This window comes from Acipenser ruthenus, chromosome 1, assembly GCF_902713425.1.
Source record: "Acipenser ruthenus chromosome 1, fAciRut3.2 maternal haplotype, whole genome shotgun sequence".
NCBI lineage: Eukaryota > Metazoa > Chordata > Actinopteri > Acipenseriformes > Acipenseridae > Acipenser > Acipenser ruthenus.
The window spans coordinates 5392346-5408183 of record NC_081189.1 but is presented as its reverse complement, the minus strand read 5'-3'; the positions used below and the strand labels follow the sequence as shown (position 1 = coordinate 5408183).

Genomic DNA, 15838 nt, shown 5'->3' with positions numbered 1-15838 from the left:
ACTTCAGCACCACTTTTTTTTTTCTCATTCTGGGGAAGCGGCTCCTGTCAATAAGCATCAAATGCTGCTGTGCAATTTAAGAACACAATTAAAATTGCTTGCTCGTGCTCTTGGAGCTTTGAAATCCTGGGCATATCAGCTCTTCATTTCTTGATGGCTTCATTAAACTTTATAAGAGACCTAGTGGTTTGAGACACTTTAGAGACTCAATTAATAAATTAGAAAGGGGAATATGGTACAGGGACAATCAAGCCGGTCCATGTACTGAGAAAAGCTTTTGTGCACTTCTGTTATTCGACAAATGAATGCTAACTTACATTAATTGTAGCTACATTTCTCTGCCATGCACATCTATTCATTGCATAGGTCTAAAATGCACAGTTTTGAAAGAAAACCTTGTTCTAGCAAAGCTGTTTTTTTGTTTTGTTTCATGATATCTGGACTACACTAGGTTCAACAAACCTCTCTTTTTTATTGTACTTCCTGTCTCATTTCACCTGGAGAGGGAAATTGTCCTCACTCCTTCACTTGCTTCTGTCCAGTCAATAACCAATCAGCTGCTTCCCCTATTGACAGACATGCTTTCAGCCAGTAACATGCTTTGACCCAGAAGATACAGCTGAGGTGAAAGGACCCAGAGAGTACAAGTGCAAATAGATAACCCAAGAATAAGGCATAGAAACAGAGTTTCTTTTAACCTAAATAGTACCCGGTATCATGTTTTAAAATGAAAATAAACATGAGCTATAACACGTGTTTCTTTTAAAACTACACTTTTAAGATGTATGTAGCTAGTAGAAGTACAAAATGGCTAACATTTCTGAAATTATGTTGTTAGCTGCAATTACTTTAAAGGAGTGGAAAAAAACAAGGGAAGAACAAGATCTTCAAGATCTTCAACACAAAGACACAGAGGACCGTTGATATTGTTCCTAATCCTAATAAAGCTTTGGATCTCACTTCTTAAAGTAAGCAGCCTGTTTCCATCATCCAGGCACAGTTTATTAAATGTGCTGTTTGGCTGGATCATAAATGCTCTCATTAATTAATGCAATATTTCTGTGGAATCTGCTACAGATTGCTCCATATTTGAGCTTCTGAAAAGTGGACGTCCCTGTTATAATACATTTTATACCATATATGGTACGTGTAGTGAATGTGTGTATTTATTTTTTTATTATTTTGAAATAGATACAATTTTTGAAATGGTTGAATTACTCTATGTAACGCCCTTGAAAAATAATCTAAATTGGTTCATACAGGTTTGTAAATAATTAAACACGTTACCGGTGTGGTAAATCATAATAAATGTTTTATCAAATGATGTCAAGGCAAATATATGAGTCCAGAATGGGTGTCTTTTTTGCCATAAATCAATTGGTAAACTCCTACTCCTAGGTTTGTATCCTGTGTATTTGAAATGGGAAGGTTTCTATGTGCAGTTGTTGTTTCCTCTAGTTTTGAGGGGGCAGATGAATATGCCAACCACCAGCGCTGTGTGCGGGAGGAGTATTGGCTCAAAAATAATCCATGGCAGCAGTACCGATCTGTCCTTCAAAGAACCAGATGTATGGTCTAAAGTTTCACTAAAATATTATCTTTGGAGTGAAGTCCCCAATTAAAAAAATGTTATCAGATCATTGGACCCGCCTTAAAAACAAACACAACTTACTGAAATATAATTTTAGAACTGCTAATGAAGCATATTGCATTCGTAGTGGTTATTGTGCGAGATAATTCCTCTCTGACTTTTGGTCTGAACACACACAGACAGAGCAACCTTGTCCAAAGGAAACGGCCAACAGAGCAGCTGAACTCACGCCATGAAGTGTCAGGAAAGGGAAAGCCTGTTTTATTTGCCAAGACACTCCTCTGAAAGGTGAATACTTGTTTTAGAAACATGGCGGCAGTGATACTGTCTGGCTGATTACACAATGCAGACACTAAACACACTTTGTCGATGCACATACATCTAATTCTAACCTTAAATCACAATATTTGCTCTTCAGTGTGTGATTGTTGCTTTAGCATTTTGCACTGGACAAATCAACAATGTTATTATGATTACTAAGAAATGGCTGAGAAATGTTTTCTACTTGTATAATGGTAATCGGTTCTGGATATACACATTTCTCAAGTGCAACGCTATGTTTCAACTGGTACTTAATACCTTCTTGGGCAGTAACTCACCTAGTATAATTGTAGTAAGACCATTGCAGTGGAACTGACCTGCAGTGTGGGAATTTAGTACGTATTAGGAAGGAATAGCAGCAGTTAATTCAATAGGGTTTAAAATAGTTACAAATCTCAAATGTAAATACAGAAACAATCGGCAACAGAGCCCAAAGGGGAGCCAGTGATAATGTTTCTTGTACAATTAGGAGACAATACCATGGATTTTAAACCTTTGTTAGAACTCCTTTATTGGGTTGCAATTTGAACCATTGCAAGCTTTATGGTGAACACAATAAGGCATACCTGACTGAATTACTTAGAAAGCATGGCTATCTTAGCTCACAGTAAAACCTGGAATGGGTCCAACTGCAGAAAATATAATTTATTTCTTTGTAATGCTTCAAGATTCCTTCATATTGTTTGGTTACAGTAAATAGTATGGTGTAAAAGTAATTTACTAACTCCCATATGCTTTAGACATGGCGAAAACGTGTAAAGAATTACATCTGTATGTATGGAGAGCACATTGAACTTAATGGACTAATGATCTAGGGTGACCTGCCCAGCTTTAAGTGTCATTTTTCCAATGGAATCCTAGGGAGGTTTTAAATTACTAGCAGGTCAGATAACATTGACTTCCTCAGAAGGCTTCTTTCATGGTTACAGCCACTTGCTGTATTATACCTCTGTATTCTGTTTGTTTATTAGATTGCTTCCACTTAGTATGCCAAATTCCTTTAAGACTACATAATCTTTGTCTTATGATTTTAACATTTGCTAGTAAAGCCTAATCTTTTATCCTGTTTTGACCATTCAAGTGTAAGACTAGCCATCAATTATAATTTTGAATTGCATTACTAATTAAATGTGGAACGCACATATGAAAATAACAACCGAGTATTTTGGACAGAACTATAATTTATCAACAATTATGATTATGAACAATTATGAACAATTTTGGAGTGAGTTTACAAACATCCCTAGAACGTTTTTCTGTGTGTAAGAGGGGTATTGCATACTGTACATGGAGCTGTGTTTGCCTCATAAGAAAATGACTTCCTACTAAAACTTACTCACCTGGTTTCAAATTCATTAAATGAACAAAAACTCATTTTGATTTTGGAAACATTTTTCTTGGATAGAGGCATTTGGAAAGGAACTTTTTTTTTAAGCTTATGAAAGAAATGTATTTTCAAATGAAGTGAGTTTTGGATATGAGTAGGATATTAAAAAAAACAAAAAAAAACTTCCATTTGGAATGCTGCATGCTTTTGGGGGCAATAATCCTATGTTCTTGTGCCAGCGCTGACAAAGGTCTGACTGTTAGTGATACCTTTCAGAGCTAAATATACCCCAGAGTGACAACAGCAGGTGGATCAGAACCTGCCAGACACTTGTGTAAGGGGATCACGCTTCCTATAGGCCAACAACTAAGTGGGGAGAAAAACACTTCTGTCTTCATTGCGGAGAGAGATCCGAGCAAACCAACACCCAAATTGGGTTTTTTCTCCACAAAGCCAGCTGGTCTGGCTTTATTTCTGCAGGAATTTCTTTACCTGTCAATGTTTGAACAACCTGGCCCTCAGCAGGTGCTGCAGGGTGTAACTTCCTGGAGAAGCAAGTAACGGCGCTGGTAAGTTTTTGAATACGAGTCTCAAAAGTGTAAGAAGGGGTTTTCAATTTCTAAACTTGCTGTCAAGGAAGGGGTGAGTGAATGCAAGCGGTTTATATATATATATATATATGTTTTAGAAATTAGGGTTAAAATATTTTGTGTTTTTTTCCATATCGATTTTTTTTCTACACTTTACATATTATTATTATTATTATTATTATTATTATTATTATTATTATTATTATTATTATTATTATTATTATTATATTTTTATTTTTGCTTGCTTTCATTTTATTTTTTTGCTCTGTTGAGACAAATGATTAAGAACACCTGCCTGTGTAATGTGCACTGATCTGTTAGTAAAAACTGTATTACTTCAAAACGTTGTTTACTTTAAAAACAGCCTGCCCCTGAGGTATCTACCTAAGTGGCCACAGTAGACTTCCACTTTCATTTATATCTCACAACTTGCAGCTCAAGTATGACATTTCTGGCTGAACAGTCAAACAGAAGAAATGTGTCATATTAAAAAAGGAAACAGAAGGGAATGGAAATTAAAACAACAGCCCTAATATATCAAAAAAGAAAAGAAAAAAGTTTCAAATTATTTTCTTTTTATTTGGGATATCTAGCTGACACCTACCTAGCAGTATTCCTCACAATGAAGCTGAATTTGCTGTGCAGTTATTATTATTAGTATTATCATTAAAGAGATGTATTATAGTCAGAAGTGGCATTCCATACTGTAGTACACAGTTGTACTGGAGATACCTGGCTAAGTAAAGCTTGTAAGGTAGTGTGTGTGTGTTTTACCTGGAGAGAAGGTTCAATCAGAGATCACACTGATGACTCACATGATTACCCCCCCGTGAGGAACATTCTTTAGGTCTGTGAAAGATTTTAAATATAGACCACCAGAAGGCCTTTTTTAATCTCCATAAATGTTCTTTGATGAGTTCTATTATGTTCTAAAAATAGTTTAGGCTTGTTGGAATTTGAAATCACTAAAACAACTATCAAGAATAGTTAAATCCCACTTTACTAACTTAGCTTGGTTTAGGCTGTATAATCTATAATAATAATAATAATTAAAAAATAAATGTTTACAAACAGTAAATCTGTAAAACTTTTTTTTTTTTTAAATTTGTGGCATAGATTAAATCCTGGTCATTGTTAAACCCTGAAACAAAGAAAACCATACAGAGTACCCTAAACATGATGGCATGCTATATAATAAAACAAAGCGTTCCAAAAGGATTACACTCTGTTCATTGCAATGTCAAGTCTGAAGCAGCTGCAATATCATTAGATTACAAAAATTAAAAATGCATATCAGCAAATTCACTAACAAAATTCACACTTCAGATAGAAATTGACATTCTTATATATTCAGCAGCACTCAGTCTAGGAAGATCAAAAGGCAAAAAGCCCTAGAAATGGACAGCAATGAAAGAAAAAGACATTCTACCATTTCATTCTTTATTTATGGAAATAATGACCTGTGTACAGTACAGTGAAGTTCTGCTTCTGTTCTCTTTACACAACTGGCAATGCAAGTGAAAGACATTATAAATCAAAATAGAACTGCGGTAACTGTGTTATAAGGTACATTCTTATAAATCATGGAAAAAAACTGCAAAAACAAATATGTGTGTGTAAGAAGAAATATGAAGAAACTGTATTATGCTTTTATAGGTGCTAATGTATCAATGTAAACCAATTACAAAGAACCCCCTGTCGTTCCGGAATACCAAGAGTTCTTTAGAGAACCCAACTGAACTAAGAGTTCCAGAGAATGACCGGATATATCTGAAATCTGAAGGACACACGGAGCTCCCTTGACTCAAAGTCTACTTTGCCAGAAAGAAACCCCCCTGCTCTGGTATAATGCCGTTGTTCCTGGAAATGTTTTGTTTTCACAAAGACTGAATGGTGGCATGTTCTTAAACAGGGATTTTTAATTCTGCTTTCAAATCGCCCTGCCTATGAAGAGCAATGCAGATTCAAATGTAGTATTTCAGGTTAAAGCTGTCTATGTTACATAAAAGTGTGTTCCAGTAATATAGGGTATATACAACATATGGACGAAGTTATAATATATATTTTTTTTTAAGAAAAGCAAAATGAGCTATGATTTTATAATTACTAACAGCAACAATGTCATTTTCACAACACAGTCCAGGGTTTCATGAAAACTGTAGTAGGACTTCACCTTTCTCCAAATCCTTTCAACATCATTTTGTGGTAATTTGAGAACTAAAATAGTTCTTTAACATATATTTAAATTGGCCCAACAAAAGTAAAGTTGTTGACCTACAAAAAACTACTTATGTCTTACTTACTTTATAACATTAGATTTGGTCCTGCATGGTACTGTAGTTTGCCCATTTGTTACCCACATTTATGGTATCTGGTATATCAGTGGGCAGCAGTGTGGAGTAGTGGTTAGGGCTCTGGGCTCTTGACCGGAGGGTTGTGGGTTCAATCCCCAGTGGGGGACACTGCTGTTGTACCCTTGAGCAAGGTACTTTACCTAGATTGCTCCAGTAAAAACCCAACTGTATAAATGGGTAATTGTATGTAAAATAATGTGATATCTGTATAATGTGAAATAATGTATAATGTGATATCTTGTAACAATTGTAAGTCGCCCTGGATAAGGGCGTCTGCTAAGAAATAAATAATAATATCCAGGCGCCAGGCAAGATATACATGTTATTATTATTATTATTATTATTTATTTATTAGCAGGCGCCCTTACCCTTACAGTTGTGTACAAAATAAAATACATATCAAGAATTACAGTACAATTAAGACCAAGATACAAAATACAATGACTTCAGTCCTAATAAGAGCAAATACAAAACACAGTACGATTTAGTATTGGGGCAATTCATGAGCAGATCACAGTGTTAGAGTCAGGGTTAGATACGAGTGCAAGTGAAATACAAAATACTTCAGATTGGATTAAGTGCAGGATTAAACACAGTACAATAGGGAGCAAGTTAAAGTGCATTAAAGGCAGAGTGCTATATTGTCCAGAAGGGAAGAGTTGAGTTTTACAGGTTTTGTCTGAAGAGTTGTGTCTTGAGGAGGCGCTGGAAGGTGGTCAGGGACTGGGCAGTCCTGACATCCGTAGGAAGGTCATTCCACCACTGCGGGGCAAGGGTGGAGAAGGAGCGGGATCTGGAGGCAGGGGAGCGTAGAGGAGGTACAGCCAGTCTTCTACTGCAGGTGGAGCGGAGAGGTCGGGTGGGGGCGTAGGGAGAGATGAGGGTCTGGAGGTAGTTGGGTGCAGTCTTGTCAAGGCATCGGTAGGCGAGTTCAAGAGTCTTGAACTGGGTGCGAGCGGTGATCTGGAGCCAGTGGAGTGAGCAGAGCAGTGGAGTAGCATGGGAGAAGCGAGGCAGAGAGAACACCAGGCGAGCAGTGGAGTTCTGGATGAGCTGGAGCGGACGGGTGGTGGACGCAGGGAGACCGGCCAAGAGGGATTGCAGTAGTCTAGGCGGGAGAGTACCAGGACCTGGACGAGGAGTTGCGTGGAGTAGTTGGTGAGGAAGGGTCGGATTCTTTGTATGTTGCTCAGGAAGAATCAGCAGGTGCATGCTAGAGTGGAGATGTGCTGGGAGTAGGAGAGGCAGGATTCCAGGGTTACTCCGAGGTTCTTGGCTGAGGAGGAGGGAGAGAGCGTGGTAGATTCCAGAGGAATGGAGATAGAGAGATCATAGGAGGGGGAAGATGGCGAGGGGAAGAAAAGGAGGTCAGATTTAGAGAGGTTGAGTTTGAGGTGATGCGAGTGCATCCAGGAGGAAATAGCAGACAGACAGGTAGAGATACGGGAGGAGATGGTGGAGTCAGAGGTGGGGAAAGAGAGGAAAATCTGAGCATCATCAGCATAGAAATGGTATGAGAAACCATAGAATGCAATGAGGGGGCCCAGGGAGCAGGTGTAGAGAGAGAACAGGAGAGGACCCAAGAGAGGGTGAGGTGTGGAGGTTGAGCCATGCCAGGTTACCTGGTAAGTGCGGTTGGAGAGGTAGGAGGAGAACCAGGCCAGAGCAGTGGCAGAGATTCCCAGGTCAGCGAGAGAGGATAGTAGAATAGAGTGATCGACAGTGTCAAAGGCAGCAGAGAGGTCTAGGAGAATTAGGACAGAGGAGAGAGAGTTTAGCGAATTAATGACAGACAGGAGAGCAGTTTCAGTGGAGTGAGCAGAGCGGAAACCAGATTGGAGAGGGTCGAGCAGAGAGTGGTTAGACAGGAAAGCAGAGAGCTGGCAATGTACTGCCCGCTCAAGGGTTTTAAAGAGGAGGGGTAAGAGGGAGACAGGACTGGAGGGAGGTGGGGTCGAGGGTAGGTTTTTTGAGGAGGGGGGTTATAGAGGCTTATTTGAAGGCAGAGGGAAAGAGGCCAGAAAGGAGAGAGGTGTTGAGAAGGGAGGAGATGAAGGGGAGTAGAGCAGGAGCAGCAGCTTGAAAGAGGTGAGTGGGGAGGGGGTCCAGGGCGCACGTGGTGGGTTTGGTCTCAGTGTAACTTTCAGGAAGCATTGGTTGGCACCTGAAATACCAGAGACGAATCTGTAATGCTGGTAGCTCAACGTAATTAGCTCCATAAAACATTGCTAAAACAATGAGTGTATTTACTTGGCAAATACTTACTCTAACACCCTACCACTAATGATATGTGGGTTATCTTTTACAATATTGCAGGCAAATCAATCAATAAATCAATCAATCTTTATTTTATATAGTGCCTTTCATAGTGGACCAACATCTCAAAGTTCTTTACACGATACAGTAATAAAACAATTCATAGCACATTAAATACAATGAAAAACAAAGCATAATACATTAAATACAAGACTAAGATGTGAAAATTCTAAAACATTGTGGATGCGTATGTCATATAGAATCATGAGAATAAGATACAGTGAAAAATCAGAAGTAGCACAGACACAACAGCTAATATAAGATATCAGGCTTAAAGAGCATGGAAAGCAAGAGAGAACAAATGGGTCTTGAGAGTTGATTTAAAAACGAGCAACAGTGGGAGCATCACGCACCAGAACTGGGAGAGAGTTCCAGAGAGTCAGAGCCATGAAGCTAACCGAGCGTTCTCCAAGTGTGGTGCACTTTTCCTTGGGGATAACAAGCAGGCCAGAGTCAGAGGGAATAACAATACAAGGCTTGAACTCAGTTATTTAAGAATGTTCTTTCAAACTGTGGTAATCATGAGGTCAACAACAGTCTAGAACAGTTTCAGAAACATAAAACTGTGTATTGTTTTAATAACCCATGCGTTAAAGTTTTGTGATTAGGACCCATGATAAGAAAAAGTGTAGTGTGTCTAATTAATAAGAAACTGCAATATTATAAGTTATAACTTACAGGGTAATGTATTGGATAATGTCATAGGGGGTGAGACCGGAGTTTGTTGTGAGCTGGAAGTGGTTTTCGAGAGGATAGACTGATAAAGATGAGAAAGTATAGGGTCTGGATTATTTTTTTGTTTTTAACAGGTTCATTGTGCAGGTGAGGGGACTACATATTATATATTCTCTAGCATAATATATCTGGAAAATAACAATTATAAAAAGCAGTTGTCTTTAAAGACTATGCAATGATTTTATCTTATATTATTTACATAAAAATACATTAAAAAAAACATACATTTACAATTATTTATTTAACTGGTACAAGATTAAAGAAAGAACGTCTTTTTGAGTGTTGTGGGGGAAAAAAAAAAACATTTACCACAGACCACATAAAGACACACCACCATATTTTATTTTCATATCTCTGAGCAATTTTGAGCAAATTGGAATTTCTGTAACGAGGTCAGTACAAAATGACAAAACGTGCACCATTCATTTCTTCCCCACAGAAACAGTGAATTTGTTCAAGTTTTTTTTTTTCAGGGAGGCAGAAATAAATCGTGCACAGCCTAGATGCAGCCCAGTGGTCATTTTTATATGGCCTCATTAAGCAAGCACTAACTGCTGACTGAAAAGACTGCAATAACATATGATAATTAACAGATACAAAATCAAATATTAATATGCAGATTCGGAAGGTATAAAGCATTCCTTTTAAATGAACATGATTTGTTTTGAGGAAAAAGTCCGTCCTTAAGATAATCCAGGTCATCACAGGCGCTCTTAAAGTGGCAGTCCCACTGAGATTGTATTTATCTGAATTCTGCTCCCGTGGTTATCGCTGCACTTTTTTCAATCTTGGTACAATCCTCGCGTTTCCAGTTTGTGTAAAGATATCAGTCATGGTTCGCTGGCATGAATAATGATAGATAAATCTTGGCACTGGCTTTCCTGTGCAGTCTTTCTGGTTTCTATGTAACTTGAGAGCTCAAAGACACACCACGTCGAGCATCTGCAGTGTAACACTCAGAACACACAAACAGCAATAACGAGGGACGACAGGTTTCACATACATTTATTTGTGAATACACCCAAATAGGTTGTAAACGTATACATTAACTGTAAAAATACCAAACAAATGGATTCTTTAAAATGTTTGGAACAATTTTCCACTACAGCATTGCAAAGTGGACAGCTGGCTTTATAATCATTGCATACAATGGTAGCTATTTCTGTTCTGGCTGCTTGCTAAAATGTTCATACAGTGTAAGCCTGTATGACGACAATGGAAATGTGCAGTCTTCCAAGCAATCAAGGGCACCTAGTCATTAACACCTGTGACTGCACATCCCATCCCCTGCTGCAAAGAAAAGGTGCAAAAGCGAACACGTAACTCCAAATGAACCCTTTCAAACTAAGGTATGCTAAAAACAAATTACTTATTATCATATAGCAATGACTTCAGTACTGAGAACAAGATTTCAGCAAGTGCACTGCGCAAATACTCTGACATGGTGATAACCAAACTGTGAAAATATTTCAGATGTGCAAAAACAGTTATTATTATTATTATTATTATTATTATTATTATTATTATTATTATTATTATTATTATTATTATTATTATCCAGGGCGACTTAAAGTTGTTACAAAATATCACAGTCTGTCCTGACTCAGCCACTGATTCACTGTGTGACCCTGAGCAAGTCACTTAACCACCTTGTGCTCTGTCTTTCGGGTGAGACATTGCTGTAAGTGACTCTGCAGCTGATGCATACTTCACACACGCTAGTCTCTGTAAGTCGCCTTGGATAAAGGCGTCTGCTAAATAAACTAATAATAATAATCACAGTACAAAGTATCACATTACAAAATATCACATTATATATTATCACATTACAGAATATCACATTACAGATAACAGCAGTTAGAAAGTACAGTAAAATCAGTAGAAAATAAGATCAATTTCAAATAATTACGTTAAAGAGAAGTTTGACTAAGAGCAGTTAAACTTAAAAAAAATAAAAATGAATAAAAATGTTTGCTTATACGAGTAAAGTCCATTAAGAGCACCTAGTAAGTACAACAGATGGATAAGAATGAGCTCCAGTAAGAGCAATTACAAAAACTGTGAATATGGATACCTATAAGAGTAAAATCAAGTACAAGATACAGGAAATAGTTAGAATTAAGAGCAGTAGCAGTATGGAGCAGTGCAGTGCAAGTACAAGCTGATGCAACTACTGGTATAATTGGGTGCCATATAGTCCAGCATGGTCGAGAGCTGTGAGGTTTACAGGTGCTGTCTGAACAGGTGTGTCTTGAGGAGGCACCGGAAGGTGGTCAGGGACTGAGCAGTCCTGATATTCGTGGGTAGGCCGTTCCACCACTGTGGGGCGAGGGTGGAGAAGGAGCGGGCTCTGGAAGCCAATTGGTCTATATTTAATTTAATTTGAATTAACTTACTTCAATGATCTGCCTACAGTTAGACCATGCGACCTACAAAAAAAGGTGCAGTAGTTATTACAAAAAAAATATCCTTAATTTACAAAAAAGAACCAAAAGATTTACAGCAAAATAAGTGGGGGGCAATAATAATGTTAAGGCAGACTAAAGTGACGATTTTTTTCTATGAATTTACTTTAACATCCAGTGAAGTTCATTAATAGCTCATTAAAGCTTTCTTTTCTGCTCAGTCCTAAGGCAGTTCCTGTGTTTCAGGTACATAGCTTATATGGAAAGTGACAAGTGGAATCAGAGGGGTGCAGCTCTGCTGTGCTCCTTAATGCCAACTGACAGCGACTGCCACAGTGCAAGCGTGTAAGCATTGGTTTGCTAAAGGGAGTGACATCAGTCTACATCAGGGTGTGCTATCCATAAGGCTTCATTGTAATATGCACTGTTGTTTAACCTGTGCTGTTTTTTTTTCTGTTTGTACAATCATTATTTCATCATTAGTACCATTCATAACATTCTATTGTTTTTGAAAAATCCAGTCACGCTATGCAAAAGCTTCATAGTCAAATATAAGGAAACTACAGTATTGGATTTTTTTTCAGTAAGCTGTAGCATTCTGTTATGTGTTTAACAAGGTAGATATAGTATTTATTTTTGCAGACAGTAGTGAATGTGACAGTCATGTCGGGTAACGCAGAAAACACAATACAAACCCTGGCAAGTTTTCAATCGCTTTTAGACAATGCAACTGTGGAAACTGTAGATGTATGGTAAACAAAGGAGAGAACGTTATGGTCCTTGGGCTTCATCTATAATGCATATAATGTATAATGTGCAGTACTGTTTACCTTACAAAACATGTACATTAGCATGCACCTATTCTCTGAAGGGATGATACTGCACGCTTTAAACCAATGACGTAGATGAGAGGGTAGGAAACACTTTTCTATACGGAGAGTGGTGAGGGTATGGATTGGGTTAACTAGATATATTGCTGAAACTGCATCTTTGGGATTTAGATAGAAAGATGTGCATAAATAAATGGAAGAAAAACAAAACAATATAAGAAAAAATAATCTTACCCTGGTGGTTGACCTTGTCTGTATGGTAAATGACCTCATCTATTGTATGGGTCTGTCTCTTACCTTCCCCATTGCTGAAGTAGATGAATGTGCATACCAGTATGTCAACAAGTTAGAAGTATGCAAAATCAAGTTACCACAAGTACAAGTACAACTTCCCTTCATGCACTTGCACCCCCCCCCCCCCTTTTCTTTGTATTTAGGCCCCTTCAAGTTTATCATCATCAGGCTGTTCTTCATGTTCTAAAGTCACTGGATAGACTACATTGATGCCACACTGTAAATATGTTGATGTTCATATTTCCATAAATGTTAACACATTTCTGAATTTCATAATGCATTTTCAAACAGCCTAAAACTGGTAACAATTTTTGAAATCAGTTAAAAAAAATACGTGTCGCCCACCCTCCTCTGAAGACTGTTATCTTAGATACTTCTCACTTCACAGGGCAGCAGGTTCCAGAAATTACTACAGTGATACCCTGGAGAATTTCCTTACAAATGTGTGAGCTGATAATTATGTATCTCCGAAAGGCTAGCATGTGGAAACGTCACCATCCGACAGGGTGTGAGAAAGATGGGTTTCGGAGGACAGCAACAAAATCTTTGAGTCTGGCCTCCCTACGATCGACACAAATGAAAAATCACAATTTTGAGAGGTGGTGGCTTTCAAGCAGCAAGTCGACTTGCAGTTTAGCTGACTGTGTGCAGTGGCAGTGATATACTCTGCCAGAGCCTGCTAGGCAGACTTGCCTGATAAAGCTCCTGCAAGGTTTCTCAGAAGTCGAAACCAGTAAAGAGAAGTATGCAGCTGAAGCTAACACCTGCTGTTCACAGACTCCTTGGGAATAAATCATTTGAACAACACTTCCAAAGACACTTCCCTATTTTGAGCGTATCTTAAAAAATGTACCTGTACAGGAAATCTCCAGAGCAGGCCAAGTACCTGACAACATTATCTTCCCTGACAGTCTCATTGTATTTTCATGTGAAGTGTGTTCACAATGTGACTTGTAAATGTTTCAGTGAAGTGTTCTTTATGCTTGGCAACAAAAGACCAGCTCCACTGATTCTGACTGGCAAAAATGGCACTTCTTAATCTATTCATTATGAAATTAAATATTAAAGTCCAAAAACGCTAACAATTAGAGCTATGGCACAAATGTTTTATTTTGCTTAAGTCTGCAGCCGCGCCAAATCCTAAAAAATGACATTACTCCTCCCAAAAACAATTCTGCATTATATACTGTATATGAAAACCATCTATATTGTTCTATAGCACTAAAAAGAATATTGTTGTATCCATATAGTTTCGGAATGATGGGGTCAACAGGTAGCAATTGTGGTTTGTTAGTAGGGCTCAATGAATACAAATTAAAGAAAGGAGGGCAGCAGGATTGGAAGAACTTCTCCTTCCTTTTAATGGACATATTAAGTAACCCCGAGAAATTATACGCTTACAGAATTGGGGTATTTAACATAGGATGGCAATTTGTATCAATTTGGCAATTTTGAATGGTTTCTGGAAAACGGCACAGCCACTTCATTGATGCCAATAAAGTTTGCTTTTGGGTTTCACCTTACATACTTGGCAACTGTAGTGGAAAATTTTTAAGTCCAAAACACTCCAGGGAGATATATCTCAGTGTGTGGGGAGGGCGCAGTGTCTGGGAACTGGACCATAAAATATATATTATGGAGATATTTTAACGTTTCATATTAAATGTCATCCTTAACAATTTTTTTTTTTGTTTGTTTTTTAACTTCCCAGCTTTTTTAATTTGAATCTATATAGTCCTCAGTTTACACTACAGTGATGAAATAGAAATATGGAGACAAAGGCAAGTGTAAGGATAACAGGTAGGTTAGGTACAAAGTTTTGCAAATTGAAAGCACACTCATCCAAGATCCTGAGGCTTTTACTGCTGAAGGTATTGGGTTTATAATTATTCTGTACTGTTTTAGGCATGTGTCCAAAATTGAACAGAAAGAAAGGGTCGGATTGTTGACAAAAAACATTGTAGACTGCTTTGTGAAAAAACTAAATATAGTACAAAATGTATTTTTATTTAATCAAAAATGGGTTTACCAGTCACTGCTGTGCATTACACTGCGCTGCTTGTGTCCCTTCCGTTCCTTAGACAGCTGCGCTTTTCCTGAGTTTGAAACTGGGAAAGGCGTACGGATGGAAATTGTGTAGGTGGGATTGCGGGTGTCATTTGACCTAGCGAGGGCATGTAAGGGGCGAGGCTTGCTCTCTAGAAGCCCAATACGAATCGATATCTGTGCACTGTGATGACAGCGAACCACTCCTCTTCCACGTGACACTGACAAACAAACGGGATAGACTCTGGAATTGGACTGACTGCACAGTGAATTTACTGTACGAAAAAGTAATGCATCGAGGCAGTCTAACGCAGGCTTGTATTTACGTTACATTTTCATGTGTAACCCAGTCCTTTCATTTTCTGAAAATAATTTCAGTTCCTCATCAACTACTTTAGAAAGAATTGCGAGCTGTTGTCAAATTGCCTTCGGTGACTATGACATTGAAACTGATGATACAATGCTATGAATGTATTAAACTGTATAATAATAATAATAATAATAATAATAATAATAATAATAATAATAATAATAATAATAATAATAAGGTAATGTATTGTAAACATGGTTAAAATAAAAGGCTTAACATTAAAACACAGAAACTATAGTCTCAATGTATAATAACCCCAACCCTCATTTTTCTTCTGTCAAGATTTCTGCACGAACTGCCACGCGCTCAGAGCGAATTCCCTTGACTAATGACGTAACGAACCTGTATCACTACTAGTACAGTACTAGCACAGTAAATGCTCGCTTTTAAGAACGGCGCATTTATGCAACGCAGATTGGCATTGTTCATCAGAAGTTTCTGTTCCAGTGTAAGCTTGCTAACATATAAATACACCCATGCATACACACACACGCGCACACACAAGCTGCAAACGAGCACAATCCATCTGTGCTGCTTTTTTATTTTTAATTTGAATGTGGGACTCAGAAGGTAAGCGTCCGGGTACTCAGACAGCCGCATCACGGATACATGCCTCAGCATTTGTACACAGTGTTAGTTACTTGATAAGTAGTATACGC

The 15838-nt window shown here is 38.0% G+C and overlaps 1 protein-coding gene across 8 annotated transcripts in view; it reads left to right on the top strand.

Annotated features, from left to right (window-relative positions):
* The first annotated feature begins 3603 nt into the window (after window positions 1-3603).
* The window catches only part of LOC117403767 (myocyte-specific enhancer factor 2C), an 82682-nt gene continuing 70447 nt past the window's right edge, over window positions 3604-15838 (top strand). For 3 of the 8 annotated variants that reach the window (XM_034925959.2, XM_059035528.1, XM_034925971.2), the window contains exon 1: window positions 3606-3808. The gene's annotated coding sequence lies outside the window, so the exon portion shown is untranslated. Of the gene's footprint in view, window positions 3809-15838 lie in introns of all 8 variants that reach the window. The other 5 variants (XM_059035748.1, XM_059035439.1, XM_059035565.1 and 2 more) reach the window with 3 other exon arrangements.